The following is a 17,451-nucleotide window of genomic DNA, read 5'->3' as shown; positions in this document are numbered from 1 at the left end:
ACTTCTCATAGAGTAATGAGGGCAATAAATACAATGCTTGCTGGTGGCACCCTTATCTCTGAACAAAGTTAAGGGATTGTTTTTAAAACTTCATTTTCCATTTTGAGGCAATAAAAGACCCCAACTATTTATCACAGCTGAAACGGACTAAAGACTGAACATCTGAGAATGTACCAGGCTATGTTATTTAAAACACTGAAGTAACTTAAATATCATTTAGTTGCTGACATGCTTGCGTTTCTACTACCTCACTTCTAGATAAATGCAACGTGAATTGCTATTTGCTCAACTGTAATACTCTGTGTATGTTCAATAATCAATTTACCACATTTAGCAATAATTCTTTGACTAACAATACTAACAGGAGGAAATTATTTTTCATTCGTAAAGAGGTATCAGGATTTATGATCATTGTGGTATTTTTGGGTATTGGGACACACCTGGCGATGTTTACAGTATAACTCGCCGGACGGGACTGCACGTGACTGGTCACATTCCCATCCGTTCAGTAATAGTAAAGGTATCATTCCTATTCGGTTCTTGGTTACTTCGAGAGTCCCCCGTGGATCGAGGTTTCATCTCCGCGGATTTCTCACTTACACACTCCTCCTTGAGAACATTGTACCAACACGCCGCGTCCCCCTTACCATCAACTCTCTTAACCCCTTTCCTGTTCCCAAATTCCAGACTAATAGTCTGACGTGAAGTACGGAAGGACCAGACACTTCAACGAACTAAAAGTTCTGTCCCTTCAAAATCCAAATGCAACCGCATTACGACGCGGCTTTCCAATTCCTAAACTCTGGAGTGTCTTCCTTTAGCAGTCTCTTCCTTTACCTTTATTTCTCTCTCTCGCCTTTACTACCCCTGACCAAACTTTTTAAATCTTCCACGTGTGGAATCGGTGTTACATTTTGCCCATTGACGCTCCGGTGAAATGCCTCCAAGCATTTCAGTACGTCAAAGACGCCGCCTAATTGCGCCGTATTATTGTTCTGTGTTTATTCTGTGCTCTCCCACTGGACTACAACCCCCAAAATCCCTCGCCAACAGCCGGGCCGGCCTGTCAGTCGAGAGCGCAGGTGGCTGGAACTGACTCCGATCAGCTGGAGGGAGTGAAGTCTGCGTCAGTTTCAGTGAAAAACACACTTTCCCCGGCCGGCTGCGACACGAATCAGAACTCCAGACGTCAAACAGCGTACCGGGAGTTTTCACCTTTAGTGGGTAAGTGATTTCTGTACGATTTAAGAAGAGTACTGAGAACAGAAACTGTTACATTCGCCACCCAAGCGACATTTCTGACCAATGCCGTTACAACATTGCCAGTGGGAGTAGCCTTTATATTTAGACCTACTTTTCTATTGCCCTCAACTGTTCCGCAAAATTATGGTAAATTTTACAAATGAGAGAGAACTCTTAGGGAGGGAGACAAATTTTAGAAACGGGCCGAATGTTTAACGTACAGGATACATATCTGTATCAACGCAGTTTTCAAAGAGTTACAACGCGAGTGGAAGAAAGTTAGAGAGAAGTAGATTGAGAAATGAGTTCCCCTTCTGTTGTTTCATCCGCTACTGTTTACAAACCCGAAAGATGGAACGTGGACTATTTATATTCCGCAAGATGGCTCGCAATCTTCCGGGCTGCGAAAGGCAGCGACCTCTACAGATGTTACTTCGATAGAACTCAAGGACAGTCAGTTTGGAGATTCTGCAAATGACACAGTCCTCCCGCGCCCGATCCGTCCCGCAAATTGCCGAAAGTTAATTTAATTGTCATTAAAATGCCCGCTGTCAAAGACATTTCCCCCCCTCCTGTTTCTTGCAGTACTGTTCTATGACTCCACAACTCCTGATGAAATATTTAGGTCCGGGCTCTCTGTCGGAGGTCACAAAAACGCCCGAATATCTTGCAAGTTGCATCGATAATGAGATTAAAACCTTTACAATTACTTAGCAACTTTCACCATCTGAATACTTTTGAACGGCAGCCGGATACTTTTATCAGCGAAGCAAACGGGACGACCGCTCTTCACAGACCACAGTTCACACAGAGTCACATGATTGGGGACAAAAATAATTAGATTTAATTTCAGAAAACAACGTTTTGGAGCAAAATAAATGTGCGCTGTTTGACACATACCTAATAAGTGAATAATGATTTTTTTTGTGCGGACGAAATGATTGCTGTAGTTCTATTTAATTTCTTGATTACGTGTTTGTTGGTATGATAAGCGGTGAACTAGAAAGAGTAACACACACAAAATGCTGGTGGAACACAGCAGGCCAGGCAGCATCTATAGGGAGAAGCGCTGTCGACGTTTCGGGCCGAGACCCTTCGTCAGGACTTAACTAGAACGAGTGGCGTGAATAGGAATTTCTGGTAAAAAGACTGCGGTTCGTGTTGTTGTAATTTGATCTTGGTGGCGGTATCAGTTGAGACCTGAACATTGGGGAGAGCTGCCCTGATCTTGGAACGGCGCGGCGGGATTTGTTTTGCGTCCAGTTTAGAGGGTTTTCGCTAAGTCGGCAAGGGCGGCACAGTGGGCTACTGGTTAGTACAACGCTTTATAGTATCAGCGACCCGGACCTGTAGGGAGTTTGTACGTTCTCCCCGTTACCGAGTGGGGTTTTTTCCGGGTGCTCTGGTTTCCTCCCACAGTCCAAAGATGAACTGGTTGGTCTTTGTACGTTGTACCGTGATCAGGCTGGATAAGACCATAAGACATAAGAGCAGAATGAGGCCATTCAGCCCATTGAGTCTGCTCTGCCATTCCATCATGGCTGATCCTGATCCTGGATCCTACTCAACCCCATAGTCCTGTCTTCTTGCCATATCCTTTGATGTCCTGACCAATCAGGAAACAGTCAGCTTACGCTTTGTATATACACATGGACTTGGCTTCCACAGCTGTCTGTGGCAGAGCTTTCCACAGATTCACTAAAAAAACATCCTTACCTCTGTTCTAAAGGATCATTCCTCAATTTGAGGCTGTGCTGTCCAGTTCTGGATAACCTCACGAGAGGAAACATACTTTCCACATCCACCTTGTCTAGTCTTTTCAATATTCAGCAGGTTTCATTTCAATGAGATCCCCCTGCATTCTTCTAAATTGCATTTCCCTTCTTTATCATAGACTCAGCCTGTACATTAACCTTCTGGGAGTCTTGCACGAGGACTCCTAACTCCCTCTGCACCTCTGATGTTTGAACCATCTCCCCATTTAGATATAGTCTGCACTATTGTTCCTTTTGCCAATGCACTATCACACACTTCCCAAAACTGTATTCCATCTGCCACTTTCTTGCCCATTCTTCCAATTTGTCTAATCCTGCAGCAATTGCATTGCTTCCTCAGCACTATCTATCCCTCCACCTATCTTCATATCATCTGCAAACTTTGCCACAAAGCCATCAATTCCATCATCTAAATCATTGACAGACAATGTGAAAAGTAGCGGGTCCCAATACTGACCCCCGAGGAACACCACTAGTCACTGGCAGCCAATCAGAAAAGGTCCCTTTTATTCCCACTTGCTGCCTCCTGCCCGTCAGCTATTCCACTATCCATGCCAGTATCGTGTTTATAGGATTTTATCTTGTTTAGCAGCCTCATGTGTGGCACCATATCAAATGCCTTCTGAAAATCCAAGTAAATGACATCCACTGCTTGTCCACCCTGCTTGTTAATTCCTCGAAGAACTCTAACAGATTTGTCAGGCAAGACTTCCCTTTACAGAAGCTATGCTGACTTCGACTTATTTTATCGTTAATCTCCAAGTACCTCGAAATCTCATCCTTAATTTCATCCGGTTGGCAGTCAGTGGGGTGCCGCAGGGGTCGGCGCTGGGCCCGCAGCTGTTTACCATTTACATTGATGATTTGGAAGAGGGGACCGAGTGTAGCAAAATTTTGCTGATGACACTAAACTGAGTGGAAAAGCAAATTGAACAGAGGATGTGGAGAGTCTGCAGAGGGATATAGATAGGTTAAGTGAGTGGGCCAAGGTCTGGCAGATGGAATACAACATTGGTAAATGTGAGATCGTCCACTTTAGAAGGAATAATAGAAAAGCAGATTATTATTTAAATGGTGAAAGATTGCAGCATGCTGTTGTGCAGAGGGACTTGAGAGTGCTTGTTCATGAATCGTAAAAAGTTGGCTTGCAGGTACAACAGGTTATTAAGAAGGCAAATGGAATGTTGGCCTTCATTGCTAAAGGGATTGAATTCAAGATCAGGGAGGTCATGCTGCAACTATACAGGGTACTGGTGAGGCTGCACCTGGAGTACTGTGTGCAGTTCTGGTCTCTGTTCTTGAGAAAGGATATACTGGCTTTGGAGGCAGCGCAGAGGAGGTTCACCAGGTTGATTCCAGTGATGAAGGGGTTAGACTGTGAGGAGAGATTGAGTCACCTGGGACTATAGTCTCTGGAATTCAGAAGAATGAGAGGGGATCTTATAGAAACATACACAATTTTGAAAGGGATAGATAAGATAGAAGTTGGAAAGTTGTTTCCATTGGTAGGTGAGACTAGAACTAGGGAACATTGCCTCAAGATTCCAGGGAGAAGATTTAGGACGGAGATGAGGAGAAGCTGTTTTTGCCTGAGAGTGGTGAATCTGTGGAATTCTCTGCCCAGGGAAGCAGTTGAGGCTTTCTCACTAAATATATTTAAGAAACAGTCAGATAGCTTTTTACATAGTAAGGGAATTAAGGGTTACGGGGAAAAGGCAGGTAGATGGAGCTGAGCTTACGGACAGATCAGCCATGATCTTATTGAATGGCGGGGTAGGCTCGATGGGCTGGATGGCCTACTCCCGCTCCTATTTCTTATGTTCTTAATAATAGACTCCAATACTTTCCCAACCACTGAGGTTAGGCTAACTGGCCTATAATTTCCTTTCTTTTGCCTTCCTCCCTTCTTAAAGAGCAGAGTGACCTTTGCAATCTTCCAGTCCTCTGGGACCATGCCAGAATCAAGTGATTCTTGAAAGATCATGACCAATGCATCCATTATCTCTTCAGCAACCTCTCTCAGGACTCTGGGATGTAGTCCATCTGACCCAGGTGACTTAACCACATTAAGATCTTTGAGTTTGTCTCATACTATTCCCTCTGTTATAGCAATGTCACTCACTCTGGCTTCCTGACACTCATGGACCTCTGGCACACTGTTAGTATTATCCTCAGTGAAGTCAGTTGTGAAGTACCCATTAAATTCATCTGCCATTTCTTTGTCCCCCATTACTATCTCATCAGCATCATTTTCCAGTAGTCTAGTATCAACTCTCACCTTCCTTTTACTCTTTACATGACCAAAAAATCTTCTTGTACCATGCTTTATATTATTGGCTAGTCTGTCTTTGTACTTCATCTTTTCCCTTCTTATAGCTTTTTTAGTTGCATTTTGTTGGATTTTAAAACCTTCCCAATCAGCCAGCTTCCCACTCACTTTTGCTACCTTATATGCCCTTTCCTTGGCTTTTATGCAGTTAAGTCGGGAGTTGCTGTGTGGCATGGCTCGAAGGTCCAGAAAGACCTGTTCTGTGCTGTATCTCAATAAATAAATTGAAATAAAATATGTCAATACATAATTGTGGTCACTGTTTCAAGTTTAACCTTGAATACTGCCAAAGGAGTAAAGGACAAGACTGATATCAGGTCTACATTCTGATAGGGGCTGAAGATCTGAAGACTGCCCCCCTTTCCACCTCTGTTGCCTGACTTGCTGAGTTTTTTTCCCCAGCATTTTCTGCTTGTCAAAGTTATACAGCACAGGAACAGGCCCTTCAGCCATGCTGACCAAGATGTTTGCTGAGCCAGTCCTGTTGTCTTTTATTTGGCCATATCCCTCTCAAGCTTTTCTGCCCATGAACTTCTCCAAGTATCTTTTAAGCATTGGAATTAGATTCACCACTATAACTTCCAGTGGCATCTCACACCATCCTCTGTGGGGAAAAACTTTCTCATTTCACCTTAAATACTCTAGTTTTACAATCCCCTACCCTGGAGAAAGCAAAGACTGTGTCTATCCACCCTGTTCTGATTAAGGGTCTCGACCCAAACTGTCAACTGTTTATTCATTTCCATAGATGTTACCTGGCCTGCTGAGTTCCTCCAGCAGTTTGTGTGTGTTGCTCTAGATTTCCAATATCTGCATAATCTCTGAGACAATGATTCTCCACCTTATCTATGCCTTGGAAGATCATGCCTCCATCCCATGTGCTCCAAGGAATAACGTCCCTGTCTTTCCTTATAACACAAGCCCTCCAGTCCCAGTAGCATCCATGTAACTCCTTTCTGCACCCTTTCCATATTAATGACATCTCTCCTGGAGTTGGACGACTAGAACTTGTCCTGTTGAAGGTCTCGACCCACCATGTGGACTGTCCATTCCCTTCCATGGATCCTGCCTGACCTGCTGAATTCCTCTAGCTTTTTGTGTGTGGCTCCAGATTCCAATATTTGCTGTCACCAGTTTGGACAGTACTTTTAAGTGTTATTGTACCTGCCCCAACCACTTCCTCTGGTAACTTATTCCATATATGCATCACCCTCTGCATCTCATCAATGGTTTACACAGTTGCAATATGATGTCCCAACTCCTGTACCCAGTGCCCTGACTGATGAAGGCAAGCATGCTGAATGTTTTCTTCACCATCCTGCGTTGCCACTCTCAGGGAACTACTGTATCTACCTGCCCTCTGAAGTCTCTGTTTGCCTTATTACTGTTGGGTGATGCATTTGGGGGGGGGGGGGATATGGACTACAAACTGCCCACTACAAGACAAGTCCTGTCTTAGCTCATCTCTTTTGCCAAATGCTGTATATCTGTGTTCCCTGGTTATTACCAACCCTGCCACTGAGAACAATTTCTCCTTGTTCACTCTGCAAAAGGTTTGTTGAGCTCTTCTCCTCATTTATTTATTTCAGTTGGGTTTGAATTATTTCTAGCTTGCACCAGACCAAGGTCTATCTGTTCTAGTGACTGAACAGTGAAAAGAAGATGAGGGAAGAAATATGCCAATGAAATGAGGAAGTGGTGGAAAAGCAAGATAACTGGAGCAGGGAAATGGAATTCTTACTCTCCTGCGTACAGGCAACATGGAAAATGCTGGAGCAACTCAGTATGCCAGGCAGCATCTATGGATGGAGATGAACATACGACCTTTCATCAGCATTGCTCAGCTTGAAACGTTGACAGCTTATTTCTTCCCCTAGATGCTGTCTGACCTGCTGAGTTTCTGTGGCATTTCTTGTGTTTTGTTCAAGATTTCCAGCATCTGCAATCTCTCATGTCTCCATCCTGTGTACAGAACTGCTTTCTTAATGGGGAATGCCCAAGTACAGGTAAAAGTAGGGGAATATTGAGCTTGAGAGCAGTCATGGATATTAGAATAACAAACCGAGGTGTGTCAGGCTAACCAACTGGATAAAAGCCAAATTTTATGATTAACTTTCTCACATTTCTTTACCATACAAAACGAGTCCATGTGGATCATCGAGCCTTAAGTCTTAAATCAAACTTATGCTAGCTCTTGGATCAATCCCGTCAGCCTTATTCTCCTATTGTAAGTTATCACTGCAAACAAATAAACTCTTTTTGGGTTTCCAACCAGTCAATCCTGATTGGGACGACTGGGGTATAAATACCACCAGACTAGACATGCCCAAGCATCATCCCAGGTGAAGATGGCAGAGTTTGTCACCGAAACGTTGGTTAAAATCGATACCTGTACCCACCTTGAAGCTCAAGAAGAGGTTATTGATCATATACGCTGGGAAAGCACTAGGACCTTTATCACTGCAAACCTTTCCTTCTAGCCTAATCTCTCTCACATGCCCTACCACCTAACAATACTAGGCGACAGGACACGTGAGAGAGAGTAGACTGGAGAGAAAACAGTAGCCAATGAACTTACACCTTTGGAATGCAGTGGGGAAACCAGTGCATCCAGGGAAATGCACATGGTCACAGGGAAAATGTCTGTAAACTTCTCAGACAATGTGAGATCGGGATTGCACCTGGGTCACTGGAACTGCGAGGCAGTAGCACCATCTCTAATATTTAGAATATAACTTGAGGCAACTATGTTGAATAAGACTTTTAGAATTTGAATGAGGAATATTTAGAATTGGATAATTTGCTCAGGAAAATTGGAGCTTGCTAAAAATCTGGAGTAATGTAACTTTCAGTGAAACATTGCACTGAATTGAAAAAAATTCTAATGTTAAAGAAATAAAGTACTAAATATACAGACAGCAGGAGACAACATGGCAAAGAGTAAAACAAAGCAATTAGCAGAGATTGTCAAGCGATTCTGTGGTGTCAAATGATCGATGAATACTGAATAAAATAGAAAGTCATCCATAAGCATGAGAGCTAAAATTATGAAAATAAACCAAGGAGTTGGACAATAGAAAGATGGGCAAGCAAACATACTAAAGAAATGTCAGAAATATTTAATAATTGCTTCATTTACCAGGGAGATTCTCTAGTTGGCCTCTTTATTGGGTTCACTTGTCCTTCTGCTCATGAATGCAAATATCTAATCAGCCAATCACGTAGCAGTAACTCAATGCATAAAAGGACATAGACATGGTCAAGCGGTTCAGTTGTTGATCAGACCAAACACCAGAAAGGGGAAAAAATGTGATCAAAGTGCTGTTAATGGTTGTTGGTGCCAGACAAGGTGGTTTGTTGAGTATCTCAGAAACTGCTGACGTTCTGGGATTCTTATGCACACCAGTCTCCAGAGAATGGTGTGAAAAGCAAAAATGTGCAGTGAGTGGCAGTCCTGCCGATGAAATCGCCTTGTTCATGAGAGAGGTCAGAGGAGATTGGCCAGACTGGTTCAAGCTGTCAGGGAGGTGACAGTAACTCAAATAAGCATAGCTTACAACAGTGGTGTGCAGAAGAGCATCTCTGAATGTACAAAGTTTGAAGTGGATGGGCAATAGCAGCAGCAAACCACAAACATACGTTCAGTGGCCACTTTATTAGGTATAGGAGAGCCACTGAGTGTATACAACATATAAAGTAATAAAAATAAAAAACCCTAAATATTTAATGAACTGGTCTAATGTGAAGAAGGATAGAACTTTAATTCAGAAGAGTTATATTATACATTTTAAAAGAATCTAAGCAGAGGAAATAGAGGCACTATTATACATGGTTAATAATTCATTCAATAATGCCAGAGGACTGGTGGTGTAATATTTATGAAGAGAGCCAGAACACATCCACCAAATTACAGAATAATAAGTATATGATATGTTGTTGGGGAAGTATTCAAATTTCTACCAAACGTGAAAGTAGAAAAAAAGGAGAAATAAAATGTAATAAGGAATATCATACTTTTCAAAAAGGAAAGTCTTGCCTGAGGAAATAACATTATTATTTAAAGAAGTAACAAAAATAGTGGATAAGGCTAATCCATTGTTGTAGGCCCCTACAGGGTGGAAGGGGGTGAGTATATTTTCCCCTGGCTTGTGAGTCTAGGGCCAGAGGTCACAGTCTCAGGATAAGGGTAGGTGGTTTAGAAATTAAATGGGGGGGGGGGGGGGATATTAAGTTGTAGAGTTGTACAACATAGAAAGAGACTTTTTGGTTCACTGTGTCCACAAAGACCATCAGAGCTGTCTCTCTACTTACTCCTCTTGGCTGCATTAAGTCCATATCTCTCTATCCCCTGCTCATTCAAATAGTTGGTCAGATGCCTCTCAAATGTTGTTACTGTTTCTGCCTCCTCCACATCTTCTGGCACTTCATTCTTGATACTAATTACTTTTTGTGTGAAAAATTTACACCTAATTAAGCCTCCTGCTTCTCACCTTAAACCATATATGTCAAACTCAAGGCCCGCGGGCCAAATCCGGCCCGCGGTGGAATTATCTTTGGCCCGCGAGATAATATCTAATTACTATTAAAGTTGGCCCCAGTAATCGAAGCGCCTATGGCGTATGATATGGCTAATGCTGAGTTTATTCAGTTACCAGGTTTTCAGGGTTTTTAGTGTTTATTCGGCAGTCTTGCTCGGCAGTCTTCTTCATAAGAAACGAAATTTGTAAAGTGAAACACTTTGTAGTTATAGCAGAGACTGAGACACATGAGAGCAGGCTGAAAAAACGGAGGCAACGAAAGCTGCGTTCGCACGCGTCCGACTGATCCGGCCCGCATGAAGCTGCATTTTGCTCAGTCCGGCCCGTGACCTAAAATGAGTTTGACACCCCTGCCTTAAACCTATGAACTCTGGTTTTGGATACCCCTGTCATGGGAAACAGACACTGCTATCAACACTATCTATGCCTCAGATAATTTCATCCTGCCTAACTTTGCTCCAGGGAAACAGACCCAACCCATCCAATCCTGCCATATAATTTAAACCCTCTAATCCAGACAACATCCTTGTGAATCTTTTCTGCACCCACTTTAACTTAATCACTTTTTCCCCTGCAGTGTTTTGATCAGAGATGTACACATACTCCGAGTGTGGTCTAATTAACGGTTTGTATGACTGTAATATGATATCCTACCTCTTATCCTCAGTGCATCAGCTGATGAGACAGGCATGTAGTATTCCTTTGTCACCATCCTGTCCAGCTGCCTTGCTGTTTTTGGGGACTTCCATAGTTGTACCCTTAGGTCTGTCTGTTCAACAACTCTCTCTAGGGACCTGCCGCTCACTGTGTATCTCCTGCCCTGGTTTAACTTCCTAAAATGCACCACTTTGTTCTGTGACAAGTTTCCATTGATCAATATCCTGTTGCAACCTTGGATAACTGTCTTCACAGTCCAGTGTACCACCACTTCTGGTGTCATCTGCAAGCTTAATAATTATGCCACACTGATATTCTCATCCAGATCATTAATATATTTGACAAACAATGGGGCACATAACTAGTCACAGGTCTTTACTCTGAGAAACAGCCTTCCACTATTGCCCTCTGCCTCCTACCACCAAGCCAACTCTATATTCAATTGGTTAGCTCACTCCCATGTGCTGTAACCCTCTGGACCAGCAAGCCATTTGGAGACTTTGTCAAAGGCCTTGCTAAAGTTCACATCGACCACGTCAACTGCCTTGCCTTTGCCAATCTTCCGAGCTACCTCTTCAAAAAGCTCAGATTTATGTCCAATGATTCCCACATACAAAGCCATCCCTTCTATCAGCCCTCGCTTTCCAGCTGTAGATAAGTCAAGTCTCTCAGAACACCTACCTAAAAATTTTCCACCACTAAAGTGAGGCTCACCGGCCTGTCTTGTCCCTGCTACCATTCTGAAACAAAGGCACAGCTTCCACTTTTACCTCTGCCAGGGCCCTTACAATCTTCCTATTTTGTTCCAGGACTTCCCATACCTCCTTCATGATGTGCTGTAGGATATCAAAAACTCACAAGCTTCCATGTGCTTCTCCACTGTAAATATGGGCAAGAAGTACTGATTTCAGGCCCCACCCAGTCTCCATCACTCCATACATATTACCATGTTGATCCTTGGGGTGACCTACCTTCTCCCTAGCTGACCTTTTAGTATACTTATAGAACCTTTTGGATTCTTCTGGTCTCATCTGGTGGAACATCTTGAGACCCTTTTTGCTCTTCTAATTTCCTTCTTAAGTGTTCTCATATCTTCATTATATTCTTCATCTCAATACCTGACAGATGCCCTTTACTTCCTGAGCAGATCCTCAATATCACTCATTTACCAAGGTCCTCTACTCTTGCCAGCCTTGCCCTTCAATCTAGCAGGAACACTGACCCTGCTGTCTTCTTATCTCACTTTTTAAAAGCCTCCCAATTGCTTTAACTGCAAGCAGCACTCCAAATCCACTCCCAACTGCATGGCCTTTATTAGTACTGATATTAGTCTTACCCCAGTTTTGGAAAGGGTGGATCCCTCATAATTATGCCCTTCATAATCCTATACACCTTTATAAGATCACTTCTTTTATCTTGAAAATTTGCATCGATTGAACATAACATAAGAATTAAGAGTTGCAACAAATAAGAACACAAGAATTAAGAAAAAGACCATCTGGCCTTTCTAATCCGTTCCACCAATCTTCCAACATTTTACCTCAGTGCTTTCTTCCTGCGCTACTGTGGTGAACTACATATACCTGTCTGGACTGCTCCTGTGGCTCCTCCCACAGACCCCTGCTGACTGCTCCTGTGGCTCCTCCCACAGACCCCTGTATAAAGGTGACTGAGGCCTGTTGCCCTGCCTCATTCCCCAGGATGTAGTGTTGTTCATTCTTCCAGTCAATAAAAGCCGATACCTTGCTTCCTACGTCTCAGCGTGAGTTATTGATGGTGCATCAGCTACCCCAACACTGCTTGATTCTTCAATATCCTGACATCTACCAAGCAATGTCTTGAAAAAGCTTTCACCTTCTGGCTTAATCTACTTGTTACATCCTCGGTGCTGACAATGTATACAGTAAATACACCATTACATTGTGCAATGTCCACACATGCAACAAATAATGAAAAGCTGAGGGTGGCAGGTGGGGGTGGTGAAGGAGCTGACTCATTTAGCAGTTCTGAAGATTTACCCAGTGATAAGGTTAAAGCAAATAAAGCAGTTGAATAGGCCCAGCAAGAAGATACAAAATATAAAATGGAGGCAATCTCTGGTGGAGCAGCCATTTGGAGAAGGGCTATTTTGAGGCTGATACCTAACTTGAGGCCCAAGTGTGGTGGGTTTTAGCAAGGAGGTCTAATGATCCAGTAAGATGGTGATGCATTCATGGGGTCAACTGAAAGTGTTATTGTCCTTTTTAAGTATATTTTTGTATGATCACAAGATCCTGCTGGACATTAAGAACTTGAAGTACCGCATGGTAGCGTAACGGCTAGCGTGACGTTGTTACGGCTTGGGGGGGTCGGAGTTCGGAGTTCAATCCCAGCATCCCCTGTAAGGAGTTTGTATGTCCTCCCCGTGGAATGTGCTCCAGTTTCTTTATCTCAAAATGCATTAGCATATCAAAATGCTCGGCGCTGATCTCCATGTCATTCTCCTTGGTAAATACTGATGTACTCAATAAGCATCTTACCCGCATACTCTGCATTCAAGCAAGCGTTCTCCCTTTTATCCTACACTTTCCCTAGTTATCCTTTAGCTGCTAATGTATGTTGTGAAGGCCTTGGGATTCTCTTACGCCTACTTGCCAAGGGTTTTCATAGCCCCTCCTGGCTCTCCTAATTCCCTCTTGAGTTCTTTTCTGGCTTCTTTTTAATTATGAATGGCTCTTTGATTCCAGCCTCCTATGCTTTACATACTTCTCCTTTTACTTCGTGACTAAATTCATCACCTCTCTGAACATCCAAGGTTCCCTTATCCCTTCCCTCTGACTGGAACACACCAGTCCTATTCTCTGTGCAGCCGGTCTTTAAATATGGCTCCAATGCCATATTTAATTTTGCTGGTGACACTTTTGTCATAGGCTGAATTAATGCTGGTGATGGATCAGAATGTAGGGGCGAGATTGAAAATCTGGCTGAGTGGTGCCACAACAACAACTTCTTGCTTAATGTCAGCAATACCCAGGAGCTGATTACTGACTTCAAGAGAAGAAAACCAGAGGATCCAAGGTGGAGAGGGTCAGCAACTTTACATTCCTCAGCGTTATCATTTCAGAGGACCCGTCCTGAGCCCAGCACGTGTGCAATCATGAAGAGAGCATGGCCGTGCCTCCATTTCCTGAGGAGTTTGTGAAGATTCAGTATGGTATCTAAAAAATTTGACAAACTTTTATAGATGTGAGGTGGAGAGTTTATTGACTGGCTGCATCCCAGCCTGGTATGGAAACACCCATGCCCTTGAATGGACAGTTCTATAAAAAGTAGAGAATATGGCCCAGTCAATCATGGATAAAGCCCTCCCACCATTGAGCACACCTACATGAATCTTTGTCGCAGGAAAGCAGCATCCATCATCGGGGACCCCCACTACTCAGGTTTTGTTTCTGTCCCTGCTGCCTTCAGGAAGAAGGTACACGAGTCTCAGGAATCACATCACCAGGTTCAGGAACAGTTATTGCCCCTCAACCATCAGGCTCTTGAACCAGAGGGGATGACTTAACTTCACTTGTCCCATCACTGAACTGTTCCCACAACCTATGGACTCACTTTCAAGGACTCTCATGTTCTCAATATTTATTGTTTGTTTATTTATTAGTTATTTTCCTTCTTTTTGCATTTGCACTGTGTATGTCTCTCGCACACTGGTTGTCTGCCCTGTTAGTGCGGTCTTTCATTGATTCTGTTATAGTTATTGGAATCATTGAGTATGTCCACAAGGAAGTAAGTGTCAGAATTGTATGTAGTTACAAGTACAGTATGTCTGTACTTTGATCACAAACTTACTTTGAACTCTGAGTACCATCCATACGTTGGGTGTGGATTTGCTCAAAAATAGCTCTGCCCGATTGACTCTCCCTTATTCCTGTCTAATGCTCCCATAATTTGCCCTGTTCCAATGTAATACCCTCCCACAAAGTCCATACTTGTCTTTATCTATAGCCAGCTTAAAACTTAAGGAGTTGTGATCATTATTCCTCAACTGTCACCCACTGGAAGGTCGGTCACCTAGCCAGGCCCATTACCCAACACCAGGTCCAGTTCAGTACCCTCTTTTGTTGTATTATCTACACACTAATGTAAGAAACCCTCCTGGATGCACCATCTAAAGCTCTTGCACTAAAATGCTTCCAGTTTATATATGGGCAGTTGAAGTCCCCTGTGACAACAACCCTATTGTTTTTACACCTTTCCCTAACATGTCTGCATATCTGTTCCTCAAGGTCCTTGTGGATGTGGGTGGTGGTGTCTGTAGTACAATCGGAGTGATTGTACCCTTCCTATTTTCCTGTTCTATCCATACAGACTCAGTGGACAGGCCTACATTATGTCCCTTTTGAGTGGTGCTGTAATATTTTCTCTGATTAGTGGTGCAACTTCCCCCTTTCCTTTTACCTCCGTATATATTCTAAAACTTAGAGATAACATAGGTGGGGGGAATCCCTTTAATGATTAGGCTATAGTCCCCAATAGTCAGCAGGAATCGGAGGAGTACGTATTTAGGAAATCACAGCTGAGTGCAACAATAATAGGATTGTAATAGTAGATAATTTTATCTTTCTTTTACTGAGACTGCCTTAGTGCTGAGAGATTTAGGGTAGAATGTGTTAACTGTGCCCAGGGAAGTTTTCTGAAGCACAACATGGATGGCCCTACTAGAGAAGGGGCTACATTTAACCTCCTCATTCAGAAATGGCAAGTGGTTAATGGGTGAGTGGGTGAGAACTATGGGAGCAGTGACCATAATGTGCTACATTCTTGGGTGGACGTTAGTTAGAATATTATGTATGATCCTGTTTATTATGCACAAGAAAGGATAGAGAAGGTGAGAGAAGAGGCAAAAGAAACTTGAGGGTTTTGCCAGAACTGATGCTAGATACAGAGGAAGATCACGAGATTGTAAAACGTCTATATAAATGTGATCTATTTTTTTTTAAAATCCACTGTGCTACCAAAATAGAGCAGTGGAGAGACAAGCAACATTAAAATGTAATAGAACAGGGCAAGGAGCAGGAGGTGGGTAAGGGGTAAAGGAACCCTGGTAGAGCTGGTAAAACTCAGATGGAGACTTATTTTCCAAATGTTAGATCTGTCTGTACCCCTTTGTTTCCTTGTCTGTAGCATGTATTAATGTTATACAATGTAATGCTCTGTTTACTATATACAGCATCAGTTCTACAAATGTGTTGTGGAACTGAGCGTGTAACAAAGCACTGAGTCAGATCAAAGCAGTGGCTTTCATATTATACAGGGAGAGGGAACTTTAGATCTGATTTTCCTCCCCACTTCCATCTTAATTTCTCCAACTTTGTCAAAAGTATGGTGAAGCAGAACGTAATCACTAATAACTTGCTCACCTGTGCCCTACGCTGCTCCAGACCTTCTCACAGCCTTGGTCCAAACATGGACCACACAGCTGAATTACAGAGGAGTTGTGAGAGAATTTGTCTTTGTCATCGAGGCAGCATTTGATTCAATGTGGCGTCAATGAGTCCAGGTAAAAGTGAAGTCAACGGACATTAAGGGGGAAACTCTCGAGTGGTCGGAGTCAATACTCGCAAAAAGGAAAATGGTTATGGATGTTGGAGGCCAGTTATCCCAGTGATAGGACATCACTGCAAAAATTCTTCATGATTGTGTCATAGGCACCACCATCTTCTGCTGTTTCATCAATGATCTTTATAGAAGTGGGATATTTGTTGAAAAATGTGTCTCCATCTCAGTTTTACCAGTTATTTAGGGTTTTGTACAAGGCCACATGTAGTGGCAGGGGGAGGGGCTATTAATACCTTTACCTAAACTCCAATCACCATATCAAGGACAGAAATCTGACTGACCTTTCTGACTGGCTGCTCTTTCAGTATTGCTAGGTCTGGGAATTTGATAGGAATCACTAGGAATTCCATTTCCAAATATATTGTGAAGAATTGTCATTAGATCTTGATCTTTTGAGGGCATTTGCAGATGGGCACTAAATGCTTAACTACATATACACTCAGTGGCCACTTTAATAGTTACGCATGTACACTTGCTTGTTAATGCAAATATCTATTCAGCCAATCATGCGGCAGCAACTCAATGCATAAAAGCACGCAAGCATTTTACTTATTTTAACTATTTATTGAGTTACAGCACTGGATAGACCTTTCAGTCCCTTCGGCTAGGTGGCCCAGAACCCCAACTTAACTCTAGTCTAATCATGGGACAATTTACAATGACCAATTAACTTACCAACATGCCTTTGGATTATGGGAGGAAACCAGAGCACTTGGAGGAAACCCACACAGTTACAGACAGTGGCAGGAATTGAACCTGTTGCTGATACTGTAATGCATTGTGCTAACCACTACGCTACCGTGACACCGTTACATTGTATAACAATAACATGGACAAGAGATTCAGTTGTTGTTCAGACCAAACATGAAAATGGGGAAGAATTGTGATCTGAGTGACTTTGACCACAGAACCATCATTGGTACCAGATGTTGTGGTTTGGGCATCTCAGAAACTGCTGATCTCCTGGGACTTTCACGCACAACAGTCTCTAGAGTTTACAGAGAATGGTGCAGGAAACAAAAAAGGCATTCTGTGAGCAGCAGTTCTGTGGGTGATAATGCCTTGTTAATGAGAGTGGCCGGACTCATTCGAGCTGACAGGAAAGCGACAGTAACTCAAAATAATCACGCCTGGTGTGCAGAAGAGAGTATGCACAACATGTTGAGCCTTGAAGTGGATGGGCTACAGCAGCAGAAGACCCTGAACCCACTTAATAACCACTTTATTAGGTACCACCTATATCTGGTAAAGTGGCCACTGAGTGTATCTGGGAATAAATTACTGGGTCACAAGTAAATGGAAGGTTTTT

General features: G+C 42.9%; 1 protein-coding gene across 2 annotated transcripts in view; it reads left to right on the top strand.

Annotated features, from left to right (window-relative positions):
* The first annotated feature begins 565 nt into the window (after positions 1 to 565).
* The window catches only part of tfeb (transcription factor EB), a 154,034-nt gene continuing 137,148 nt past the window's right edge, over positions 566 to 17,451 (top strand). Inside the window, exon 1 of one of the 2 annotated variants that reach the window (XM_073030530.1) lies at positions 566 to 1,224. The gene's annotated coding sequence lies outside the window, so the exon portion shown is untranslated. The remainder of the gene's footprint in view (positions 1,225 to 17,451) is intronic. The other variant, XM_073030528.1, reaches the window with a different exon arrangement.

Source organism: Hemitrygon akajei, chromosome 27 (assembly GCF_048418815.1).
Source record: "Hemitrygon akajei chromosome 27, sHemAka1.3, whole genome shotgun sequence".
Lineage (NCBI taxonomy): Eukaryota > Metazoa > Chordata > Chondrichthyes > Myliobatiformes > Dasyatidae > Hemitrygon > Hemitrygon akajei.
This window is presented reverse-complemented; position numbering and strand designations above follow the sequence as displayed.